The sequence below is a fragment of the Meleagris gallopavo genome, chromosome 12 (assembly GCF_905368555.1).
Source record: "Meleagris gallopavo chromosome 12, MGAL_WU_HG_1.1, whole genome shotgun sequence".
In the NCBI taxonomy this organism is placed as follows: Eukaryota; Metazoa; Chordata; class Aves; order Galliformes; family Phasianidae; genus Meleagris; species Meleagris gallopavo.
The window spans coordinates 8,800,807-8,828,789 of record NC_139415.1 but is presented as its reverse complement, the minus strand read 5'-3'; positions in this window follow the sequence as shown (position 1 = coordinate 8,828,789).

Sequence of the window (27,983 nt, the reverse complement as noted above, 5' to 3'; positions counted from 1 at the left end):
AAATTACAAGATTATCATGAGAATAAATGCACATTAGGCGAGAGTATAACCCCACCTTCACCCTAAGTTTGATATATAACAGAAAAGGAAAAGAGTTTTTCTCCTAGCCAATTGCATCCTAAGGTAAAGTATCTTACTTGCCATTAAAAGATACCATGTAACTACTATAGGTTCAGCAGCAGACATTTAAATAACTTATTGACAATCTTTTATTCCCTTTATAATAGGCTATTTCATTGTAATGGCCGACATCACTATGAAGGAATACACTCTGAGAGTCAGCTTGGGTCATTCAATATCCTTCACTACTGAGGTGTTATTTCCATCTTTGCCAAATATATCTCTCACCAAATCCTCTTTTGAGTACGGAATTGTTCATTCATTCAGTGAGAGTAAATCAGTCTCATACATGATATCCTTAATGCACATACACATCATTTTACAGTTAGAACTTCAAAATGCTTTTCAAGACAATACATGGAACATGGGACAAAACACTCCCAGTACTGAAAAGAGGGAACAATGCAAGTTTCCCAAACATTCACTAGTTTGTGCAGTAGTATCAATAAAACATCCTGACTACGCCAACTTTATCCAGTTGTTTTTTGTACTCTATTGCAGTGACAAGTACCATCACAAACAAAGGCCTGGCTATAACTACACAGCAAGGAAATACTGTTGACTGCTGAAGGAACACCAGAAATTAAACTCTTTCCAGGATGGAATAAAGCTCCCTGTGCATTGCAAAGCATCAGACCAAAGTCATATGAAGCGACAGAGGCCTCTTTCCTGGTGATAAATTTGAGAGGAGATTGAAATAACAGAAGGGAAAAAAAAACTGATTTCGACTACATTCTAACCCCAGTCTCCAGGGGTTTACATGTGCAGAACTTAAGCCCATGTCTATGTCAGCCTTTGCTATTTTTATTCCAACATGAATGAGGTGAGCAGACTTTGACTAAAGAAAGAAATTATACTTCAGCATTTGGCAAATGAGTACCACATTCAGGTGAACAGCATAATCTAAATGAATGAATGAATAATATCTGAGATACAGATTTGTTGAAGCTAAATGCAACTTAGTCTCAAGTCACTTGATGAGAGTCATTCATAGAGTGACTACATCCAAGCTAATCAGAAATAGAAAGAATAAACCAAATTGAAATGACCACCCCAACCTGCATCAGCAGAGAACAGCTGAACAGCCAAAACGTCACAGAAATTTTCACATGAATCAATGTTAAGAAAATGATAAGGAGTTTAGAAGTCAGGAAGTATATTTTCTGCATATAAATTTAAAAAAAAAAATTAAGACGTCTTTGATTTTCTGATTCATGATATTATTCCACACAACAAAATTTACATTCATGTCTGTTGAAAATTAAATGGGCTTTTTCTGACTTTTCCATAGCTTGCAATTCTTCTAATTTCAGGAGAAGTGAAGTTACTTGAAATATGAGCTTTCTGCTATTAGTGTTTTCCTTCCCATTAGCAAAGAACATTCCTGAATCATTTGGTTTTAAACCATGCAGATTTCTGACCAAAAGCAATGTGCATTGAGACAGAAGTTCAACATTTCTGATGAAGTTTCACAAAATTGATTTTCTCTGATGATTCAGTGTTTAGCAATAAAAAACGTTTTGCCTAAAAATCTAAATCAGAAAGAGACTGAGAATTTGCCACATCCCTCTATATACAAAATGCTGTCTATTTTAAAACAGAAAATTGCATTATAATACAGTCTTCACAGTTTTTTTATAATTACCATGGATTCTAACATTCCATCTCAGTAACAGCTTTCCTTTAAAATGTAACAAAATGCAAATGCTCACAAAGGAACATTCAGATTCACCTTTTTTTTTTTTTTTCATTCTTGTCTTCCTAGCTCTCTGATGTTTCTCTTGAAAGATTGATTTGCCAGAAAGGTAACTTTCTGCTGACTAGTAGTCTGTACCCACAAATATGCTCTAAATCACCAATCTGAAACCCTGTATTGTCCTTGATAATTATTGCCACTGATAACTGTGACCAGAGAACCAGAAAACAATCTACAAAATTCATGCACCCATTCTAGGTGGGTGTTCCTTCAAGGCAAAGGAAAAGGAGATTCCTTCTAATTTGGTGTTGTGTCACATTATGATGCGCTCTAGGAAAGATTGGTGAAGAGTCAAATCAGGAGAGTGTGCTATCAAATTAAGTTACATCTGGTGCACTGAAAAAAAAGGAATCTTTACAATCGTAATGAGAAGATGTTTTAGAGTACAGTGAGTGTTCTCCATTAATAACATCTTTCTACATTTGACCATTCCGTCTTGCACATCTCAAACATTACCTGCCTGCCACCTCAGCCTAGTCGTCTGCAACCTGATAAACACCAAATCTGGCACTGAAAACTTCCTCTGCACATCCATCTTCTCAGCCATGTAGGCCTGCTCCCTCTTGGTTTGTCTTTTTCCTCAGTGACGTAATCTGGAAAATATTTCTCTCCTCTTCCTCTTTTTGTAGTTCAATTACTGAAGCACACTAATTCCTCTTACCTAGCTCTTCTGAACTTCTCAGTAACCACTGTGTATTACTCATTGTTCCTCTGCTCTGCCCACATTCCGTAACTCAATTTTCACTTATCGCTACCACTGTGTTTCATCCCTGCTTACATCTTCCAATGGCACAACATTGGAATGAAATTCAAGGTTAACTGAGGTTGCAGATAAACTATTAAACTTCTAACCAGAACATTAAAACTGATACATAGAATTAAAGTATTTCATCCGTTTGCTTGGTGGGTTCAGAGTTTATCAGCATCAGAAGATTCTATACTTTTAAAATCATTAACTTCCTGTGGGAGTTTGGTAGTGAAAAGCCGAACTGAAAACAAAATGATTTCATTTCACAGATATCTGACATTTTCCATTTCTTCACTTTTCAGTCAAATAAAATCTCCTCAGTGATGCCCCTTCTCGCTGTCCCTCTCCTCCAAAAAAGAAGAAAAATATTCCACATCTCAAGCCTATCTCAGAAGTACAATACACTCCATTGCATGAACTCCGCATCACGACTGGATACAAGCTACTCAGGGATTCAGTCACCAGAACTGAGATCACCACTCTGAAATGATGGTCTTCTCATTCTCATTCCTCCTAGAGTCAGATGCAGGACAGAATTAAGAAGAAACTACAGCAATTACCTGGTTCCTTTTTCAGTACAGACTTGTATGGACATAACCTATTTTTATCACCTTCTTTAGAATTTTCACCCACTCCTTAGATGCAGCTAACACATTACCCAGAGGAACAATTAACCACATGTCTTTAGTGATTCTGTGTTTCCAGTTTCTTCTGTCTTAAAGCAAAATACTGTAATTCTCTTTTCCCTTTCCTGCCAGTGCAGAATTGTATGTGACGCCTTTCATTTTCCATAAGAGTTTATGTTCAGAAAACTAACTAAACTGTACAGAATTGTAATCTCTCTTCATTAGCAGGAAGTGAAAGAATATATCCATGGATCTCTTGTTCTTCTCACAAATGTAGAGTGCATACAGGGGTTAATAATGAAATAATTAAGTACACGGTCATTAAGCTTATATACTAGTTTTGCAGCCATTCTTTCTCTGTGAATATTGCATTTTCAATAGAGTAGCTTTGAATCTTTTCTGTCAGTGGCAGAACCATGTTTTGTGTGGGCTAACCATTCATGTTCTTTCATGTCTTCTTGTACAGGTACATATGGAGCAATATTCTTTTCATAGAAACAGAATTTTCTCCCCCCTTAGACCATAAAGAAATGAAAAACGGTAGCACCTAAAGATGCTGTGAGTTTTCCATGAATCCCAGTCACCTACCACCAAGTCTTACATCTGTCTGGTGCTAAAGCAACTGTATAATTTCCTGTCATAATCTTAGCAAGTGAATATTATAGAAACTAAAACAGAGTTGCTGAATTCCTGAGTTTGTAGTAATGCCTTCTAACGTTACACACATGAGCAAAAAAAGCCACAAAGAAGGAAAATGGAGTAATCAGAGTTGAACTTAAAAATAAGAAGCCAAATTTCCACAGAAGGATACATAGACTAATAATTAGCTAAGAATGAGATGAGTGGTTTGTTGGTGGTGTGAGTTGTTTTGGTTTTTGTTTTTTTATCATTTGGAGATTAAACTCAGGGCTCTCTAACAGGTATGGTCTAGTCAAATCACTGAAAAAAAATAGCACAGTAAAAGGAGAATTCTGGTCAACAGCCCAGAAATGAGAAGGCAATCCCACAGAACTCATCAATACCCTACAAGGCCTTTGGAAGATATGCGATTCTGTGGACTTCAACCAGAAATGCTCTTTTATGAGAAGCCTCACTGGAAGGCAGCACTCATACTACAAGCCCTATGAGGACTGCTGGAAAAGGCTTACAGGAGCATTTCTAAATTACCAAGAGATTATTTAAAAACTTAGAAGAAAAATAAATGTAGTTGTAGAGTATAGTTGCAGAGCAGACAAGATTTAATTGAGAAATTCCTGTCCCAAAGAATAGCAAAAAATTTTAAAATGGTTTTATCTTATTTTTCTTATTTCCACACAAAGAACAAGTATTAACATGTCTACAGAGAAAATTTATTCTATTTTTTGAGTGCAAACAAAACATACATGAGTGATAGGATAATACATACAAACTCCCAATAACTGGACAACAGAGCTTTCACAGGACTTGAATTATTTCCTCTGTGCAAAATCTGCTTCACTGTTAAGGCAATCAGTGGTCTTTTAAGCACAGCAGTATGGCTGAAATTTCTGAAAAACTCTTAAAGAACAGAGGAAAACATCGAATTATGAAATTCTCCTATTTGGAGAGCATTCTTTTAAGAATAGTACCTTTTCCTTATACCACTTTTAAAGAAGTTTCTGTTAACTGCTGACTGTGATATGGCTCAAACTCACTCTTTCTAGCATGAAGTAGTGCAAAAAGTTACCTACAATAGGAAATTCATCACACTGAAACATAATGCTGCCATCTGTGCTCCCTCAGGGCTTCAGGTTTCATTTCATGCCAGAGGCTGCATCACAGCCTTGCTGGCTGAGGTTGTCTCATAGAGGTGATGAATCAATACACATCCTGGCTATTCTTGCTGAATCAGTCTCCAGCCCCCAGATGGGTGGTTCCTCACTGCTGCCAGCTGGTCCTGACTGGTCTGTCCACCACCAGCTGAGTCTACACTCTCCAGCAGCTCTCCTTCTTGCTCTACCAGCTGGTGCTTTCCATCCTAAGTTTCCCTATGCTGCTTAACTCTACAGAGAAGGTAACATTAACAGATTACACAGGAGACTCATGCAGTGCTTCTCCAGAGACTGTAACCCATAATTCACCAGTCCTTGATTTAAACCAAGAGCAACACATGAGTCAGAATCATAACCTAGCTCATGTGTTCTATATAATAAATAGGCCAGGCACAACGCTGGTAGCCAGCAGCTCATAAATCTGAATACTGGCTTTGATTTCTTGGAGCTTAGAGAAATTTTGGCAGCCTTAAAAGTGTTTGCCCCATGCAAGCTGGATACATATGTTCAGACAAAAAGAAAATTCTATTTATTTTCTTGTAATGAGTACTATCTGAGAGAGCGAAACAACAGGACAGAGGTCAACTAGCACCACTAAACGTCCAAATTTCAAAAAGAGCTTTGAATAAACAACCATGTGCATTCATTTTCTACCTGTGGTCACTAAGCAAGTGGACTGATTTAGGAAAGCATAGGCTGTTGCCAGTCCTTTGACAGTCTATGGGACCTGCTCATGTACCCGCTGAGGATTCTGTGGGCAAGTAAATAATTGCATTATTTCACATTTGTATTGTGTTCACTTTAGTAAAACCGAATACCATGCAGTCTTCCCCTTTAAACCGTAACTCTATTTTTGTATTAAAGTTAACGCTTCAGAAACAGTGTTCTCATCTAGTATGAACACTTCATAATTACGTTTTTCTAAAAAGCTGTAATAAACTTTATTTAAGCAAGTGCTTCCCATTTTAATGCCAACCCCAAACATTGTTCATTTGCAAGCACAAAGTGTCCTCTTGACACGATAATGAAAGTGCATTCATACATGTCAGCTGGAGCAATTATGTACTTCAGATGAATACGCAACAAGTATTATTCAGTCTTTTCTGCTGACATTTTTCAAACACGATGTGCATATTAAAATTAGCACTCAAAGTGTGAGCAGAGTTCACTAACTACAGATTTCCCAAGTATCTCAGACTTTGGACAGCAAAAAAGAGTATGAACAAAGCCTTTTTCTAAGCAGGGCATCTCTTCCAGAACATATTCAGACAGATCTGCTTTTGTTCAGTTACTTTTCCAATACATAATACAGGAACGAAGAAAGAAAGAATCAGAAAAGACCCTTGAGCCGATATTAAGACATACCAATATGTCAACTTGGTCTCAGTCTACTGGGCATACAGGATAAGTCTAGTTCCCTTTCCCCTGAGCTCTATTTACTGAGCCACTAAGCCAGCCTTCAGCAAAGCTCATTGCCTAGTATTGCATCCACCAGTGAAGGCTTGGATAGGAACTTCTAAGGATAAGAACTTCTTCTGGAGACACAGATTACGTCATATTACTTGGAGAAGAAAGTTTGTAGAAATAAGGCTGGTTTATAAAATTTCTATTTTAAAAATAGAAATTAAAAAATATTATTTTGGAACTGGATTTTAAAGGATGGTTTTGTTTGTTTTTTTTCCCTACACCCCTGAGATGCTTCAAACATACTTCATCTCCAAAGTGTTCCTGAAAGGAAACTCATGTCGTTTGTTTCCTTTTAATTAGCTTTTAATTTTTGTGTTGTTTTTTAATACCCCCGCAACCATCATCAAATAAGATGAAGTGAATGAAAAGCCACTGCTCCTTGAACAACAACAAAAAAAGGTTTCCATAAATTAAAAGCCAGCAAGTGCAACTCCAGCCAGGCTGCTTTAGCTAGAACTCACATTTGCAGCATCAGTTGCCCCAGGACCCCATTTCCCCAGATGGCACATGACTAATGGTACCTTTCACTTCTATTTTGCAGAGCTGCTACAGGCATCACTCGTCATCTGCAAAGAACTTGGAGAACCTGAAGTGACATACACTGGAAAATTGCCAGTCTTCTGTTCAGTGTACGCTGTATGACAGATAAGAGCGTGTTTGCTAGCAAAATGTATTCTCACAGGACAGAATCTAACAGCAGACATCAAAACTGCTTATCTCTGCTTCATCTCGGCCATCCTCGAGACTCAAACAAAACAAAGTAACATGACAAATCTCCATGTCTTGCTTACAATATCTAGCTTTTTTTTCATGACATCATACCACTGTAAAGCAAGAACTGTTTTCATCTTCATTTAAAGAAACATAGAAACAGGGATTATCTTTGTAACCTCATCATGATAGCAAGCTCAACCATTACCCACTGCAGATCTGCTACAGTACATGAGTCGTCAAGAAGCATAAGGCAATCCAAATTTTTGGTACAGGGTCAATAAAACATCATCTTGATATAGTAGTTAAGGTTCAGAAGCATAAGAAGAAACAAATGAACAAAAACTGAAAAATTTCACACAGAACTGTGTTACTGCAATACTAACAAGTTGATTGAAAACAATGGGAGAAATTTCTGGTGACAAAGAAAAGATAACAAATTAGATACCAAAGTCATTACTCCAGTAAATCTACATATATTCACCAATAAAAGCACAAAGGATATTCAAACAACCAGGTTCATTCAAAAATCATAGCCCTGCTCTTTACACAGATCAACTCCTGACAATTCCTTTGCTGAAGCAATCTCCCACATAGCAGGTTTAATACCTCCTAGCACCCCACCAGGTTTAGTATGAGTTCAAGAGATGACACCAGAGCAAGATCCAGTCCCCTCCTAGGAAACATCCTGGAGAAGGCTGCTGCTCCTAAATCAATTCATGTGGCACAGTCCTTCTGCTCCTAGAGGTGTGTTGGGGGCAGTGAGAAAGTGAATATAAATCCAAGATACATATGGACTATCTGTTTTTCAGCCTATTTATCAATTCCTCCAATCCAATTATTGATTACTTTTAGGATTCAACCTTACGTTTGTGTTCTGCAAAGTGGCCTCTGAACTGGACTGAGTTTCAAATCCTATCTTTACAGAAAATTCCTCCTCAAAATCTCATTTCCCTCTCAAAGAGAACAGGCTTCAGTTCTGACATAATGTTTTACCTCTGCTTCAGTTCCAGACACTCCTTCTTAGTGCTGATTAATGATCTTTAGTTGTATTAAAGTCTTTTTCTATTTTAACCTATGTTTCTACTCCCACTGAAAGCAAAGTTTGAGAATTATCATTAGGATTGCAGGTTAAAAACAAAACAAAAAATGTTTAATGCTTAACATGCAATGCTTGCTTTCCTCTGTGGGAATTCCAGAGGCACAAGCTCTGGCTCACTGGAAGCAAGACATTAAGCCAAACATCTAAGGACAGAAATAATCTACAAAGCTTCTGACTTCTTATGAGCACATTTACAACAAGATTTGGTGTTGAAACAGTTATAGACTCCTCATAAAATCATTGTGAGAAGAAAGACAGTGAAAAAAAGGATACAACAGCCCCCTCCCCCAGTACCACACACACAGACACACTGTATAAAATAATTGTGTTTCTGTCAGGAGGTTAATTTTATCTTACCAATTCTATAATATACAAATATTTCCAAGTATAAATGCAAAGAAAAAAAGTAATAGAGGAAATTGAAGGGATATGAAATGTCACCAATTTTGCAGTGTAGGTCTTATATGTGGAAGGGTCAGACATTATCTGTGAAATTCAGACTGACCCAATAGATTGATCTAGAGAGATGTCACATAAGACATGACAAAGATGGGTAATTTATTTCCAGTGCATCCTACTTGAAAAAAAAAGGAGTTCTACTTATTCTTGAAGAAAAGAAATGACCAGACAAATAGGTCTAGAACTACGACAGTTTAGGAAACTGCTACCTCAGGATTTCATTGGGAGAAAGTATGCAGTTCAAGAGAATTAAAATCTATTATCTTCAACATTTGAAAATGCATTCATAACTCATTTGAAAAATTATATATTTTTATCAAATTAGTAATAGTAACAGGATGATACAGAATTGAACTACTTTCTTAGAAACTGTCTAAGTCTATAATATATAACTATATTAAAGTCAAGAATCATATGACAGTCATGAGAGGAGTGGAGGGGCAGGCACTGATCTGCTTTCTCTGGTGACAGGACCCAAGGAGATGCACCAGAAGAGGGTCAGGTGGATGTGAGGAAAAGGTTCATCACCAGACAATGGTGGACATGGAGCAGGCTGCCCAGGGCAGTGGTCACAGCATCAAGCTTCTGGATTTCAAGGGGCCTCAGACAACGCCCTTAGAATTATGATTTGAACAGTGGGAGATTTTATGTGGAGCCAGAAGTTGAACACAATCCTTGTGGGTCTTTTCCAGCTTCGAATATTGTATGATTCCATGGTTCCAATAACAGGTGTAATACTGCAGAACATGACTACAATGAAGTATTATTGGTCTGAGCTATGAGGCCATTCAGTACCTACACTTTATACAGAGCATGAAATGCAAAAAATTTTGACCATCTGCAAATCAAATCATTGGTATACACAACACACCATTAGTGATTTCTGTTATCTTCATATACTATACACTGTGGATGGCAAAGTGCACCTCTTAGAATACTAGAATACAGATGACCTGTAGGCTTGTTACAAAATTAACCATATCTCTTTATCATTATAACAATTTCGACTGGCATCCAGAATAAACTTTTTTCCATTTGTTGGAAGTACACTCAGATCTGATTTATCCATTGCAACATCTATATGCTTTGAATGGATTTTTCCAAAAGAAGAAAAGAAAAGAAAGTGACAAAAGAAATAAAAGCTCAGTCTTCGTGTACTGTTTTGAATTCCACTTTTGAGTAAATATTTGCACCACCACAGAATGGCTTGTCTATAAGCCAAAATCCCCTGCTTATGAATAGGTTGGCTCTCTGTACACAGAGCCATGATGCAATGTCCCCTGGTGCTGTCTTTCAAGTGACCTTAACCTGATGTGGAGATGACATGCACAGAAAAGAGAATTTTATCTTGAGAGCTCAGTGCTTGAACTGTTCAGCAAAAACAAACAAACAAAACAACAACAAAACCAAAAAACCCACAATCAGCCTGACAGCATATCCAAATGATACTGATCTGCACTTAATAGGTTTGTGATTGGAAGCGTTCTTCACTAGGAACATAGATTTGTCCTTAGTTTTGTGATTTTCACTATGCTAGAGACTCCTGACAGTATCGTCTTTTCAATTAAGGTTGTTATTTTTAAAAACATATTTCTTGTCTAACTTACCCATAGACCTGCAGTGACACTAATGGAAGGGTAAATCTTAAGGTTTGTTTTCCAGTATATTCTTATTTCATTTGACAGACTAAAACTGAGAGTCTGCTGACAAAAAATAAAATCAATAGAATCATTTATCTACAGGCTTAAAATGATTCCATTTGATATACTAAGCTAAGTATAACAGCAAACCTGAGGAAAGTGTTCTTTCTCCCACATGGATTACTATCTTCACAGGATCCAGCAAGTCATGACATAATACAAGATGCTCAAATTCAAAGCACATCAGAATGAAGAAAAAAAAAATAATTTTAAAAGAAAAAAATCAAGATGCTTCAGACATAAATTCATGCTCATGCACTATGCAGCATATGTTCAGTGAAACCAGTGAATCTAGGACACGACAGAGCTGCCATACACATATAGCACAGGTAAACCACAAGGTTAGCTCACTTTACCACAAGACTAAGAGCTCTGCTCTTGCACCTGTGGATGACAGGTCTGCAAGAGATCTCAGAGCAGACCAACATCTAACCAAGAACAATAGAAGACATTTGAGCCAAAAATTGGACAGCTCCAAGGCTTCTACAGTTGCACTAGTCTATACAAGGAGGAAGAATAGTATGGACCAAGCTGCAAGATGTCAGAAATCCTGAATGTTGTAAAACTGAAAACATATACAGGCAGTACATCTCACATCAAAATGACTTGTCCTAGAAAGCCAGCAAAACGTAGCCATGCCCAAAACTGGCAAGACCTATCTGTTAGAACTAACACAGTGAACATAAGACAATTGAAAATATAGGACAAATAATTTAAAAAATCACATTAACATCAAAAGCACACAATGAAATTAGCTTCCAGTAAAGCAATCTGAGAATAAGTGCTATCACACTCTGTTATCATGAAGCTATCCAATGGATGGACCATACAGATCACACAAAACAGAAACTTGATCCAATAAACTCTTATAGGCCATGCCCCAAAAAATCAAATGTAATCTGTGCACCCATAGTCACACAGATCATCAGCCAAGATTTAGAGTCCCTTATAGAGATTGAACAAGTGCAGAAATTGATTTTGTTGTCGTTTCCCTGAAATTCATGGTTTTGAACCAAGACTTTGATGTAAACTAGGAGACAGAAAGCAAGAAATTGATATGTAACAATTGGGTTAATACAATTAAATTGTATTAATAATGGGAAAGCACACAAAGCTTTTCAGTCTCAAATTCAGAAAGAAAGAAACATCCACATCTTCACAGAATCACAGAATTGTAGGGGTTGGAAGGGACCTCTAGAGATCATCGAGACCAACCCCCCTGCCAAAGCAGGTTCCCTACACCAGGTCGCACAGGTAGGCGTCCAGGCGAGACTTGAATATCTCCAGAGAAGGAGACTCCACAACCTCCCTGGGCAGCCTGTTCCAGTGCTCCGTCACCCTCACCGTGAAGAAGTTCTTACGCACATTCGTGCGAAACTTCCTGTGCTGCAGCTTATGTCCGTTTCCCCTCGTCCTGTCTCCACGTACCACTGAAAAGAGACTGGCCTCACCACTATGGCCGCCACACCTCAGATATTTATAAACCTGGATCAGGTCCCCTCTCAGTCTTCTTTTCTCAAGGCTAAACAGACCCAGTTTACTTAGCCTTTCTTCATAGGGGAGATGCTCCAGGCCCTTCACCATCTTTGTGGCCCTCCGCTGGACTCTTTCCAAGAGATCCCTGTCTTTTTTGTACTGGGGAGCCCAGAACTGGACACAGTACTCCAGATGAGGCCTTACCAGGGCAGAGTAGAGGGGGAGGATCACCTCCCTCGACCTGCTGGACACGCTCTTCTTAATGCACCCCAGAATGCCATTGGCCTTTTTGGCCACGAGGGCACACTGCTGGCTCATGGCCAACCTGTCGTCCACCAGGACGCCCAGGTCCCTCTCTGCAGAGCTCCTCTCCAGCAGCTCATCCCCCAGCCTGTATTGGTGCGTGCAATTATTCCTCCCTAGGTGTAAGACCCTACACTTGCTTGTGTTGAACCTCATCCGGTTTCTTACTGCCCAGCTCTCCAGCCTGTCCAGGTCTCGCTGAATGGCAGCACAGCCTTCAGGCGTGTCAGCCAATCCTCCCAACTTCGTATCATCAGCAAACTTGCTGAGGGTGGCCACTATCCCCTCATCAAGGTCATTGATGAAGATGTTGAACAAGACCGGACCCAGCACAGACCCCTGGGGGACACCACTGGTTACACGTCTCCAGCCAGACTCTGCACCACCAACGACGACCCTCTTAACATTTTTACTATCCCTATTTCATTCTTATGACATTGCTTTACATTCCTTCAAATAACATAAAAAAGCAGTTAAAAGCAGACAGACCTTTCCAGTAATCCAGCTAACTGTGAGCTGCAGTATTTTAAGATGATTTGTCCCTGAAGAAATCCTTAGCTTTTCTTTCCCTCACTCCATTTTTCAAAATCCTTTATGTTCAGTTCTGTAAAAGGCAAAGGATCACTGATCAGAGCAAACACTGCTATAGTTGTATGGAAGATGTTGATGGTAAAATACGGTTCACTTGTTGAAGTATATTGAGATAGGACAGCAGGAAATGAGAAATGTTCCACCTGTCTGTTTCATGAATCTTGGCTTTTCACAAAGCTTTCTTCATGACTTCTTTATTATGTTGTTCTTTTTGCCTTTGTATCCCCCAGTGGAGAGACATTTCTAGGCTCATTTCAGAAATGTCAAAATAATTGAATCAAAACCACGAACAAAGTATCACAAGAGCTGTATCTTGATGAATTTATTATTAGTGTAATTGATAAGAGTTCTTAGATTTCCCAATAGACTCTTCAAGTTCAAAAACCAAACACAAAGCATGTAGAAAAATACATATAATAATACTAATACTGTCTTCAGCTTTCCCAAGTGCTCACCCTTATCATATATAAATCTGCACAAGATGGACTGGAGCAGATGCTTATTGTTTTACGCTGTTACCAAATAAATTATTCTATCCTAAAGCCTGGTTTCAACTGCTGTAAATTAGAAGTGATTTCATGACACGCTCATCCAAATCTGAGACAGAAGAAACAGGATTCCTGCCCTTGAAAAATTTAAAGTGGTTACATGGATAAGTGGTACTGAAATTACATTCTTTCATTTAATTAGCTTTTACAAAAGTTGATGGAAGCCCAATTGCAGATCTACTGGTAAAATATAGTGTAGAACACTATTTTAAAAATTGTTCAATATATACTGATAAACTGTTGATCTTACAAAGAATATACGGGTAAATTCACTGCTTGTTTCAACATCCACAATAAAACAGCAATATTCACTGTTATCTGGAAAATTCATGATGGAAAAGAAGATCTCAATTTTCAATGACTTGTTGAAAATTGCAAAAGGATAAAACAAGATTTCCTGTGTAATTTAGTGGCATACATCAGAAAATGCAATAAATTCTCTTACATGTGCCAGTACTGAGACAATATAAGCTTGTTACATCAAATGCGTTACATAAGGTCAACATATACTATAGCAGTGGTCTAAATTTAGGATATTGGCCTACAGCAGGTTTTAGCTAGAACTAATGTGATACAATTCTACTTCTGGAAGAAAATTATGGATGAGGAGGCTAAGAAATACACAATCCAAAATTTATTAAAGAATATCTTTCTTAGCTGACTAGCACAGTATTTCTAAAATAGCCCTTTGAGTTGCCTTTAGAAAATTGGGAAAGGTATTATGTTTTGAAAGAAATCTGAAATTAATGTTTATTGTTTATTAATGTGGTATTTCTAAGCTTAGAGGAGGGTTAGAATTTTTATTTAATTATTTATAGATGTATGTATTAATATTTTTGTATAACTGCATAATGGTATTTTAATTTGAGGCTTACACATGAAGTTGTATTCACATTGCCTGCTAATTGCCATTTGGCATGCAGATTGAAATAGAGCAGTCTTTTGAGAGAGTTTATACAGGAGTGTAACAACTTAGCCTGACTTCTTGTCTTTAGCAGCCTAAATAATAGCACACCCCTAGGCAAGCTGTACAGCAGCTATTGGCAGAGTGGTAATTTATGCTTACTTATTCTTTTTTGTCTTGTTCTGGGACCTCTACAGCACAGTGCTTTGTAATAGATTTTAAAAGAATGAGCAGAGGTAATTTTTTAAAAAGTAAAGGAAAAATGGGAAAAAATGCTGGCAGTATTTATAGAGAATGATCATACAGGTAACAGACGCTACCAGTAGATTGTTTGTTTAGTGAATGGATTCTGTAATTATGGGAGTCTTGTACTCCAGGCTTTCACAAACATGGTCTTATCCTAAGTGTGACTCCAAAACTGAGGAATTTAGACTTTTTAATAACAGTCTTTTCATCAATCAAAAATTAAAGCTTTGTTTCTTTAATTTTAAACTGTTTGTAAATGCATCATCTGGAGATCAAGCTCTCTGCTTTGAGACTTATTGGATTTTGACACTTCATTTCTCTTAGGAGCCCAGCATTCACGGCACATCCTAACTTCATCCCTTTTCTTTAATTATAAAAGCATTCAGCACTGTCTTTTGCAAACTATGATCTTTTGTACATCTCCTCCATAATTATAACAAACTTTCTCGCCCTTCGGCTGACAAGCAACCTTACAGGTCTGTCAGGTTTGTGGTGATAACGTCTTATTCCACAATACCATATGAAAAGCTGTCCTTTGAGAATCAGAAGTGTACAATATGCACTGCTTCAATGTGTAAAGATAAGATTAAACTACAAGGAAGGCAATTAAATACTTAGATCATATTAATAAAAGCATTTCCTGTGTTTATCCTGGTGTTATCATTGCCTACAACATTGAGAAGTGTATTTGTTTTGCTGACTAAAACATGACCTGAAAACTCAAAAAGAGATTAAGGAACTGTTACTCAAAAAATACAGTCCAAACTACTTTTGTTCAAGGCTTTTTTACCCTTGTGAAATGAGAAATTGTGCACTTTAAAGGACAAGAAAAAAGTCAATCTGCCTACAAACAAATCAGCATAGACTAAACTTCTTTTAACTTTCTGGTTTCCAATACAAACTGCAATCTCACTTATGGTTATGGTTTCTGCTTTAAAAAACTAAATAAAAAAATAAAAAAATAAAAACAAGAAATCAATCTTTGTGATTTCTAATATCTCTGATATCAGTCATGTAGTTCCAAAGCAATGGGAGCAAGGAACTAGCAGGAATTCTCTCTTTGACTTAGTTAAAAGTTTGAAGATTTTGATGTACTAGTAGCCACGAACATGTTGCCTAGCAATATTTCAGAAAAGAAATAAAAGCTTGGAAAAAGACAGTTAAATATACTGAGGAGAAAGCAATTCAAAGGAGAGGTAGAAAACTGAAAACCTGAAGTACTGTTGAAAGGATTTACCCAGTTGTAACTTTGTCAAAACAAAAAGACAGCATGGCAAACTGAAGAAACATCTCCACATATGCCACCTGATAAAGAAAAGGTGGCAGAACATTTTCACTCACAATAGGAGGACAGACCTATGATGACTCTGCTTTGTTCTTTCCAGTATCCCACTGATGCATCTGAGCATCAATCACAGCACTGAAAAAAGCTGATGATTTGCATAGAGGATGCTTGTCTCAGGGAAACAAAGACCTATGTTTTTTTCATATTTCTTCCCATAGCAACTAGCACAACAAATCCTGTTGATTATCACAGAGCAAATAATACTGAGAACCTTGTTGAACCTCATTAGGTTAATGTGGGCCCATTTTTCAAGACTGCCCATATCCCCTGCAGGCCATCCCTTCATTCTATAGTATCAACTGAAGCACTCAGCTTGGTGTCATCAAACTAGGTGAGGGTGCACTTGATCCCATAGTCAATATCACTGATAAGATGTTGAAGATCACAGGTCCCAAGACAGACACCTGAGGGCTACCACACGTGAACAGCCACCATCTGGAAACAGAGCTGTTGACCACAACTCTCTGGCTGTGACCTTTCAACCAATTTTTTATCCACGGAATAATCCAGCCTTTAAAACCATATTTCTTCAGTTTGGAGATAAGGGTGTTGTGTGGGACCATGTCAAAGGCCTTGCACACATCCAGGTAGATGACATCAGTTGCCCTTCTTTCATCCACCAGTGCTGTCACTCCACCATAGAAGGCCACCAGATTGGTCAGGCACAGTCTGCCCTTTTTGAAGCCATGCTGGCTGCCTCAGATAACTTCCACATCATGCATTTACCTTAGCATAGCTTCTGGGATTTATGTATATTTATGAATAAATGTTTATAAAATATTTAAGACCATACATTAATCTCTAAGGGAAGTGTTGTCCACAGTTTGATATATACCAAAACTGTTCTGCATTGTGTGAAATGAGGTAAGTGGAAAGAAAAATGATTATGGATCAAAACATTCCATTCTTGGAAGGTAATATTTAGCTTTGTCAGATAATTAAAAATCAAGTTTTCACATACATTTGAATACAATTGTTTTCAACGTGAGAGAAAGAGGAGCATGGTATTGTTACAGTCATATCTAAATATTACGAACTTATGAGAAAGAATTCCTATTTTTAAGAAAAAAAGAAATATAATATATTATTTTTTTATCACACAATGAAATTGAAGCTTCAACCTTCACACTTGTAAGCAATTAGTATTCTTACTAGGAAACTTGTAACATTTTTAATTCTGAGATCTGCTCAACTTACCGGTTTTCTGTGCTTAACTCAAGCTGTATTTTTTTTCCCTCTTTTGTTCCCTAGATTCATCTAAGTGTTTCCCAAGCAACTACCTACTGACAAGCAATTACATCCAATTTCTTAATAGCAGAAAGCGAGAAGACTATTCCTGCATGAAAAATAAGATTTTAAATTGTCGCTTTTGTTGCAAGATTTTTTAATATGTTGCACATAAATCCACATATACAATTACAGTCACAGTGTAGCCACATGATAACTTGATTAAAACTTTGATTAAAGGAATTAAAGTGAGAGAAACTGCAAAGGATGCCTTCATCAAATTTTCATTTCCATGCATCAAGCAATGTTAGTGCCGGAACTCTGCCAAGTCCATGCAGTGCTTCAGCACACTGACAGACATCCCATTAAAATTAGGGTCTTCAATCTGTATTAAGATGCAGCATCATTCCTGTGGCAAAGGAAAGGAGATTTCTTTGGTGAGCTTTAGCACTGCTGGTATTCCCCTAATGAGTATCACATGTTATCTTCCAAAGCCCAGGATTATCTGGAGGATTCATAAGGCCCTTGAAGTCAGTTGAACTCCTACTTTGCTGAGGCTCACCTTCCACAACTCACAAAAATGAATGTATTCCAACAAAAATTTTTTTATTCATTCCTTCAAATCCACCTCCATTTCTATTTTCCTTGCTGTGCTGACAACATACAGATCTCTACAAAGCTCCTATTTTGGCCATTGGGCATGAAGTTGCCTCAATTACAAACTCAAAAATATCAATCACACGGAAGACCTAGACCTTCAAAACAGAAATGGGATTCCGGGTATGCAAATGAAGAAACACAACAAATTGATTAGTTAATTAATATTTCTTCAGAGGATAAGTTGAGTACAGAATGTGTTAGACAAAAATCATTTTGGAGAAAGGCAGGTATAGATAAATAATTCTTCATAGTAAGCAAGAAAAGAAAACCTTTTGAACAGTATAAAATCAACATAAAAAAATATTTTAGTAAAATCATAGAATGGAGTTGGAATGAAACCAAGATTATCTAATTCCAACTCTCCTGCCATAGACAGGGACACTTTTCTGCACAATTTACTTGCAAAAACAGGTTTTCACAATTGCCAAAAAAAAAAAAAACAAAAAACAACCCTGCGCTCTATGCCTATGGAAGAGACACTGTGCATTCAGTCTGCTCTGCCAACTAAGCTGATACTCTGAACCTTCAAGTGCCTCAGAAAATAAACATAGCAAATACAACTACTTATGTTTGTCACATGCAAAAAAATGGCATAATGACCAACAGTTAGTGTGACTGGTCAATAGCTGGAAGTTACTTTAACTTGCTTTGTTATAGGTATCAGATTTAATAAAGATCTCTGTTCTATAAACAGTGCTCTATAAAGGTCATGTAGGAAAGAACAGCCGTTTCAAAAAGAATATAGAAAACTGAGTTTATCAAAAGTTTAGAGATAGTGCTACGCAAAGCAAAGCTGTTTAAGTAGGTGAATTTTCTGGACATGTCTCATAATGTTGTTTGGTCAGTGATGACAAAAATAATTCTGAGCTTTCTAAAGAAACTAAGCAGAAAGTACAGTAGCTCATCAATATATAAAGCATGAGCACTCCATATTAATACTGTTGTCTGTGATAAGGTATCTAAAAATCAGTTTCAGGAGTAGAAACGGCTCACTGCTTAGGGCTTTTGTTGAGAGCAAGCCCATTTACTGCAGTTTGCACAAGAAGTCTAAATGCTTACAGAATATTAACAATGAATACAGCATTCAAATCCAAGCATTTGTTCCATGCAAACAGAAGCTAGATGTCCGATGCTTACTACCCTTTGGAAGCTCAACAAGCCCACAGCCATGTGTCACCTGGTTTCTGGAAGTTGTTTTAAGAATAATTGCTACGTTGGCTTTGTTTATTTAAAAGGAAGTAATTTAGAGCCTTCCAGTTTTCATTTGAATATAAACTTCAAAATGAAAATGAAAAAGAGTTTATAAGGCTGCCAGGACTATTTTTCCTGAAAATTATTGTGTATTCGTGGTTTCCCTCACTCCCTGTTAACTTAAGTTGCTTATTCAAGATGGAGGTTAACAATCTCCAGGGACACCCCAGTATTTAAAGGTCATTTGAGAATATCTGATTGGAATGACTATAACTGAGATTAGTTCTCTACTGCAAGAAATAAAATGAAAAGGGCAAGTTGTTCAGGAATATAAAGGAGACATGCCAGAGAGTATTTGCCTTATTTCTACACAAAGCAGTGCAGAATCTCCTAGGCACTGATGTACAAAATCTGTGAGAATTATTAAAGGATAGCTTTTAGATCAATTTTGCTCTCGTTCACAACCTATATTTAAGACCAGGGTTTTTCCACTGCTTTTAGAAGTGTGTGTTTTTTTTTTTTTTTTTGGAAATATTAGAAGAGGCTGCTCATACAAACCTCTTATAAAGAAAGATTTTTATGAGTAATTCCAGTCATCATGAGGAAATGAGAATGTGCATAATATAATATATGGCTACGCTTATATACTATAAAGCCTGAACAAATAAGCTGTTAATTTTGTTAATTTTTCCTCTTGCATCCATTTTTTTGTGGGGAGGCAAATGTTCTGTCAGCTATTACCTTGAGAAAAATTGTAATTGATGGGTTCATTTTCATTTATGCCTAAGGAATTTTCACATTATTGTAAGCTGGAAAATATTAGATAATTAACACTGATGATAAAACTGCATTCACACTGATTATCCTGTTCCACGTATATGCTTCATTGTCAACACTGCAATAGCTTTAACTGCAAATAGACATCGTCCATTAGCCAACCAGACTGCTCAATGAGAAAAACACAGACATTCTAGCTGTTATTTGGAGGATGAGAAGAGCATAATTATCATTTAAATAGGCAGCTTTACTTTTCTTATGCACTTGGATCCTCCCCACTGGTTCTGCCCCCCTTGTATTTGTTTTCAGTGTTTGGGCCAAGGAAACAATATTATTTACATTAACAGTGATACCAATGGACTGTCCATCCAGAACTTTAATATTTTGTAAAGGTAGAAGAGAAATGTGTTAATTTCCAGTTCTGGAACAGAGGGAAAAAAACAGAAAGGAGAAATTTTGCCAGATGGCTGACAGCATATATTCTGAGTTACTTGGCAAACTTTATTAAAGAGGACTGAAGGAGAGAGAAAATACACTTCCCAGATCTACATGGAAAAGAAATCTTTACTACACAGGTCATGTATGTCTAAAGCACTGTTCCTTCTACCTTCAATTCTGGTTGCTAACATCAGATGAAAAACAAGATCTGTAGAGCTCCCTGTATCCCTTTGTGTGCACATTTTCTGATGGGATATCTATTTCCTCAATAACATAGGTGACAAATAAAGGGAATCTTCTGGCAGAGAAGCTAACAAAAGATTTCCGTCTTTCCTGCCTCTATGGGATCTTCCTCTACAGATGAATGCTGTCTGATTTTTGACATCAATTTCTTTATTGTAGGACCCCCTTCAAATCTCAGAAGTCTGACCTGACTTCAGCGACCTCATGAGTCCCAACAGAAACTGAATCAGCCTCCTCAGCATTAAACAGTTTTGCCCCCAACCATCCAGTCCTAGTCCCTCTGCAGGTTCGGTTCAATGACAGAATTATATTCCAAGCTATTGAGCATTTGTGTTCGCTCAGTCTAGTGTTTCAGCCTGCTCTATCTATCATCAGTGTTATTTCCCCAGATGGTTGTTTCATATTTTATTAGAAATGACAGCTCTATTATTAACATGAAAAAAAAATATATATATAGCATGAAAGAAAAATAAAGCTACTAGCTATAAGAGCCAGGTGCTGAAGAATGTGAAAGTTTTATCTGGTGACACATAGGTAATGGCTGGATCTGTAAATTATTTTTTACTTGAATGGTTTATTAAAACTGACACTGGTACAACAATTACTAACAATTATTTTGTCAAGAATGTTGATTCCATTGAAAATGAGAAAGTCCATGGGGGGGGGGAAAAAACATGCATAAAACTTAAAAGCAGCTAAAATCCATTTTACTAGGGGTCACCTTGGTTCTCAAGACATTCATAAAGATTTAAGAAGATTTTTCTCTTCAGATTACTATTTCAGATTGATCACTGATATGAATCACATAAATAAATAACATCTATTTTATAGCAGCTTATGTGTAATTAGTTCAAATGCCAGGGACACTTGGCCACTAGAGATCCTACACAACATCATCATCATATCTGCCATTGGTCAGCAGATCGTGCTTACATCACAAGTCAAAAAGCAATCCATTGGGGAACTGCAATGGGAAAGCCAGAAGTGCATTCCATCCTCTTTTTATTAACCTTTCTATTATTAGAATAATAACAGATTAGAAATATGTCTTCATTTCAAAGTTAACTTGAATGTATCCCTAACTCACTCTATCGAGATGTAAACTGGAGTTTGCATCTGGATGCAGAACTCTCACCCTTTAATACAAGATTCACTGATAAAAATGGTGTAGGGAATCATACTGCAGGGGATCTCTGAATGCACTGAACATCATGAATCTTATAATACCTCCTTCCCGTTCCCTGTACAGAAATATAGCCACCCCTCATCAGCCCTCTGGAGAAAAATTCAGTTCATCATTTGTGGTGTTTTTTTTATTTGTTTGGGGTTTTTTTGTTTGTTTGTTTTTTGTTTTTTTGGGGGGGGTGGGGGATGTTGTTTACAGCATTACCCAGGCTGGGATTTCTGATCCTAATATCTAATGATGTAGTATACATATATCAAAAGAAAACTGCCGAGGTTACATTAGATTATTGTGCTGGTGGTGACCTGCCTCCTTGCATTAGCTCTAACACACCATGGAATATCAGACTTTGAATATATGCCTGGAAACCCTAGATGAATTACAAGACTACTCCATGTTTTGCTTGGAAAAAATAGATTTGCTGAACTTATGAGGATGTCCAGTAAAACTAAAAATATAGCAAACTTATTATTACACACTTTACCTTCAAAATGAAATGGGCATAATCATCCATATCAAATTACTAACGTGGCTAGACTTTCCCTTTGGGAAGATTTCAGAATTCATAATTCAGAAGAGTGTGTTCACATGAGCTATATTAGCATAAGTATTGCAATAAAACCATAATAATAGGAGAATACCAATACATCTGCTTATCTAGTGAGCTTGCAAATAAGCTGTGCTAATGAGTGAGAAAGTACTACTCAAATGAAACAACTTAAGTGCTATTTCATACCATGCCTTTTTTGTACCTCAGAGTATGCTAACATAAGGGAAGCAACTTAAAAACAAATCACAGCCATTTTAACTTCAGTGTTGACGTATTTAGAGTCATTTCATTTTTCCTTTCAGTGATAATGTGCTGTGCTCAGCAAGCAGGTTTATATTTCCATTTTAACTTACCCCATTTTTTGTAGATATGAAGACAGTGGAGGGGAATCAGCCACACTTACAAGCTTCATGATTTTCATTTAATTAACCAAGGTTTCTCCCATGTTTTTGAATAGACTGTTATTAATTTCAAGCCTTTTGTCAATACAAGGACTGGGGGCAAAAAAGGGGGAACAAAAAATAAAAAAGACAAGTAAACACAGACCATGTATGTGTTTAGAACAAGATTTTCAGACTTGTTTTGGAAATATCAATGGAAAATCCACCACACCCCAGAGCTCCTAAGAACTTCCCCTTATATATTTGATATTTAGCATCCAATCTGAATTTGTCTAGTTCATGCTCTCAATCAGTAATTGTTTCAACATTTTCTACTGGATTAAAAAAAATTAACTCAAGTTATATACTGTAAAAAAGTTATCATCTCAAGGTTAAAATCTCTGATTGCATAGCATGTTCTCCATTCCACAAATTGTTTTAAATGATGAGAAAATAGATACTTCACAATAACCTTTTTCTACTGAGCACATTTTCTGATATTGTTATCACTAATGCTGTTTGCAGAAAGTCATTCTAGTTGCCTTTCTACCTAAAACACTGAATGCACTTCAATTATCTCCATCTCGACAAAGGTGGGCAGCCAAAGATCATATTATATGCATATGCCACTGAATTGCTGTATATGCACTACACGAGAGATTCAGGTATCTGAGAATTTGATTGTGCCAACCAAGGACATTAAACTAGGCCACAGCCTTCTTAGCATTCAACTTCCACTTGCTCATAGGAACATCCTCAAGACTTGAGATCAAACAAACAAGATTCCACAGGCACAAAATCAAAGCAGAGCTGTTTCTCACGACCACAAAGAAACTACCGCAAGCAACATACCAATATTTTAAAGCACCTCTAACTACAATCAAAAACGTAATTTAAGACATCCACATTGTACTTTTATAAATATCATCTGAAAATTTTCAAGAAAGTAAACAAGAAAAAAAAAAAAGGAAACATTTCAAAGCAGAAAATCTGAATATCAAAGTACTTAATTATGAAATGAAGCAGAAACCAGATCAGGTTTAATTCACATAGGCCAAGCTTAGAAAGCCTTGAAAAAGCCAAGTGGCAGTCTAGAAAAGTAGAACTAAATTCTAGGACACTTTTCAAGTGAATATTCTGCAAAAGCAAGCCATTGCTACTCAGCATTGCAAGAGCTGATAAGGCAACAAGCCTATCCTTTCTTTTACTAATATCTGCATTTCCCTCTTCCCTTTAAATCAAACTGCATTTATATCTTAACTGTCCTTCGGTGAGCTGCTTGATGCAACTCTACATATTACTATTACTGCCACTCAAAAGCTACAACCTCCCCAACTGTAAACCACCTGATAAATGTTATCTAATGCTAAAAAAATCTACATTCTTTTGCATCAAATAGAAACTTTCAGAAGATTAAAGCACTTTCCCCACCTGTGCCAGTGAAGACAAATGTACTCAACTATTCTGGACAAAGATGTACGTCTGTAGCCTAGTTGAAAGTAACTGTACTAGCATGCCCTGCTATGCTAGCTTAAATTTATAACCACGGGGGACACTGAAGTCATTTCTGTACCATCTTTCTCTGTGACTTTTCCATTATGATATTCACTTGCCATACTGGAAGAGTATACGCTACCTCCTCACACCCTTGCAACATATAATCTCATACAACATGTCTCTTGTCCTCATGTCATTCTAAACAAACCTGCCATGGGACCCCGACTTTGAATACTGCTCTGATGAGTGTTGATGGGCTGGATGAGTTCTTGACATTATTTGGAGAGCAAAATGGATTTGCAACAGTACATTGAAATATGAGCTTAATAAAGAAAACAGCAATTGTGTGCCTGTAATTTCACTGATTACAAAACACAGCTCACAGCTCTCCAAATTATAGTTTACAAAGATGGTATCCTGAATTTTTAATCACTGTGATTCTAAGCATCCATTCACATGAAATGTTTCTCCACAGCAGAATATGAATTTCTCAGTGTTTGTTTTACATAATCTGAGAGAAGTTGCCCCATAGTCTTAAAGAAAACAAACTTTTTTTTTTTCACTAAAAGCCATGGTTTTTAGAATAATTCACTCTATGGCAGGCTGGAAGTGCCAGTTTCAGTCTGTCAGAACCATATGCTGTTCTACCATGCTGGACTTACTCAGGACAATCTCATGAACCTGTTAAGTAAACAACAACAACAACAACAATACTTGGTGCCATACAAGAGCATAAGTTTAGTAAAAGGATTGTCCAGTACTGAATTAAGGAGAAAGTAGCAGAGAAGTAACTGACAGTGCATTTTACCACAACAATATTCCAGGAATCCAAGACTGTATGTCATTATCCAAAGCCTCAAATACATTATGTTCTAGCGTTAATGCATATCGTTGTACAAGCAGTGTTCTTCTACATGTCCATTTGCTTGAGACAAGGCAGCAGTATGAAGAAAGCTCTTCTTTACATTTTACTTGCAACTGCAAGCTACAAACCAAAACAAACATGTGGGTTTCTGACTGTTAAAATACTTCTATTGTTTTTAAAATCACAACCCTTTGGATAGATGAAAGCCCTTTCTCTTCCTGGAAAGATTTGTCACGATATACAGACGTCCCATGCTTCACTCTGTGACCTATGGTGACAGAATATGTTACAAGATGACATCTATCCAAAAAGCTTGGAAGTTATTAATACTTTGGTAGAAATACCCTTAGTCTTAAAGTATAATTTGTCTTATTAGTTTAAATAATTGCTATGAATAAAGATTTTACATTTTCTCCTCAGCATAATCCCATGATGCTACTGAAAGACATGGTTGTCTTTTATTTTCACCTGCACTGTTCTTCTTTCTTCCTAGGAGAAAAAAAAGAAAGAGAGAAAGAAAGACAAAACAAACAAACAAACAACATCAACACATTTTTCTGCAAATAAAACGAGAACAATTTTCTTTGTACTTCTCCCAGGGAACATGCTTACTCTCAAATAGCCATGAGTTAGAAATAGCCAGCTTCCTCCCACCTCAGCAAGAAGCTAGACTGAACTGCTTGCAAGTGCCTCAAGAAAAATCACACTTCAGTAAGTACCTTTTAATAATCTTTCTACCCATTTCTTTTTTTTTCCTCAGCAATTCTCTTAACAGTTTCTACAGACTATTATGGAACCCTACCAACTACTTCACCTGCATTAGTAACGTTTTCTCCCCATGGGGGAAGAAAGTAATTATTAAAATTACCAAGAAGAAATCGTTTATAGAGACTGTTTGTATCTGAAGACTAGATTATCTCCATTTGATGACTTCTTGGTGTTAGATTTGTACTGTTATTTTTCAGAGCTCTAGCATGAGGATAGGCAGAACAATTAAAAGCTTTTACCATCCAACATAAAACAGAGATCCTACTCACTTGGTCTTCAAAACAGCACTCATTTCTTAGTTGCCTGACACAAAATGGTCATGCACACCAATTTCAGATAGAGGACATTAGTTAAAGGAAAGGGGGTACTTTCTTACAGGTCCAAAGTCCTACATTTTTATTTGTCTTTCAAGAGAAAATAAGAATTCTCCATCCCTATTCTCTTCAGCAGAATTTCTTATTAAAATCCGTTCTACTGTAATTTTCTGGACAATAAAGTTCTATTAAAATTAGATGCATTGTTTCAATTTTAAGACTTGCTCAGTCTCTAAGCTCAGTTCAATCCTTGGTCTTTCCACTGAAAAATTTTCTAGTTATAAAAATATTTTACCACAGCTTTCTAAGTAGATCCCCAAATTATACTTATTACAACATGAAAACCAGGTATAAGATTTCAATAAAATATTCAAAAAAACTTGGTAAATTACTCCATCCCAACCCATGCTAGCTATCCAGTCAGGCACAGCTGTTCCACTACCCATCTTCCTCAGGGCTCTCTTTGCTTCCTGCTTCCACTCCCCCACCTATCTGCTTATTAAATGCACTCATTAAGTCCTCACCTGTAGCTTCTTAACACAGCTCCTGCTACAATAGCAAATCTAGTTCCTGTTCTAAAGAAGACAAGATTTTAATTTTCTGACTCAGTCATCATTAACCCAAACCAACAATTCAGCCAGAAGAAACAGCAGACATAGTGAAACCCAGAGTGTCAGCTACTAAAGCAACGTTTCAGAATTGTCTTGGAAGTTACAAAACAGATAACAAAGATCTACTCTTATAATACTCTTAACTCTGTAACTTCTAAAAAGACCAAACTTCTTTTTCCCACATGGTCGAATTCAATGACACACCTTTACTTCATCCACACATCCGTGTAAGATGCCAATATATCAGACTGTCCCTTTGCTGCCATCTGTCACACAGCAATGGAATACTGTTGGGAAGGTTCAACCTCTACTGCCATACCATCAACATCAGCCTCTGACACTGTAGGTTAACGTCATAAAATAGGAGGCATTACTTTCAAAGCGGCCCTTGTACATATGTGGTCATTTCCATAATGCAGAGTTCTTATGACAGAAAGAAAAAAAAACCAGAATGAATGAAATTCTGCATCTTGAAGTAATTCTGTTGTATACTAACTCACTTTCCACCTCTACTGTCTATGCAATCCATCCCATTTATGAAAAAGAACTTGTACTTCTTAGCTGAGTAAATGAAATTGAAGACTAGCAGCAAAAATATACGTACAAGGCAATCCCAGGCAATCAGTAAATTTCATGATACTAGTTACATACAAAATAGACATTAGATAGAATTAATTAATATTCAGTATATCTCAGCATCAGGTAGTCCTTCATTTCCTTTTCATCACACACGTATTCATTTAGCTTTCTCTACCTATTGCTTTATTAATTTGTAATATAGTTTATCTCAGTTCAGTTATTGCATGAGAAGATTAACAGAGAGAACATGTGCAAATAAAGATACACAGCAGCCTATTTCACCTTTGTACTACTTTTACACACATTACCATGTATCTATTAAGACTGATCAACTCTGCTCCCAAATATTTCCTCTGAGTTCTTTCCCTTTCCATCTCTTTAGGCTCAATCCACACAAACTGTAAAGTTACCTGTTGCCCATCAACAGTTCAAGAAATAAAATTATTTTAACTAAAAATAGGAGCTAAACAACACTTCTGGCAGCACCATCAGAGGAGACGTGTCTGAAAAAGTGATTGGAAAATGTGGTTTAAATCCGACTTCTAGCACTATTCAGAACGCAGCTCCCTCCTGCTTATCCAGGAAGTTAGACTAAACACTGGCTTTGATAGTCCACAATTGCACCTGCAGAGAAAATCTGTACACAAAAGCATGCATTATGACCATGATCATGTGTCAAATTCATTTTTCATCAGTTTTCATGTATTTTCTGTGTACCAATCACACTTTTTAAAAAACTGAAGCCTTCCTCCCAGCTCTTTCATAAAGAAACAAACCCTCTTAGGCATCCCTCATTTTCAGATGATGT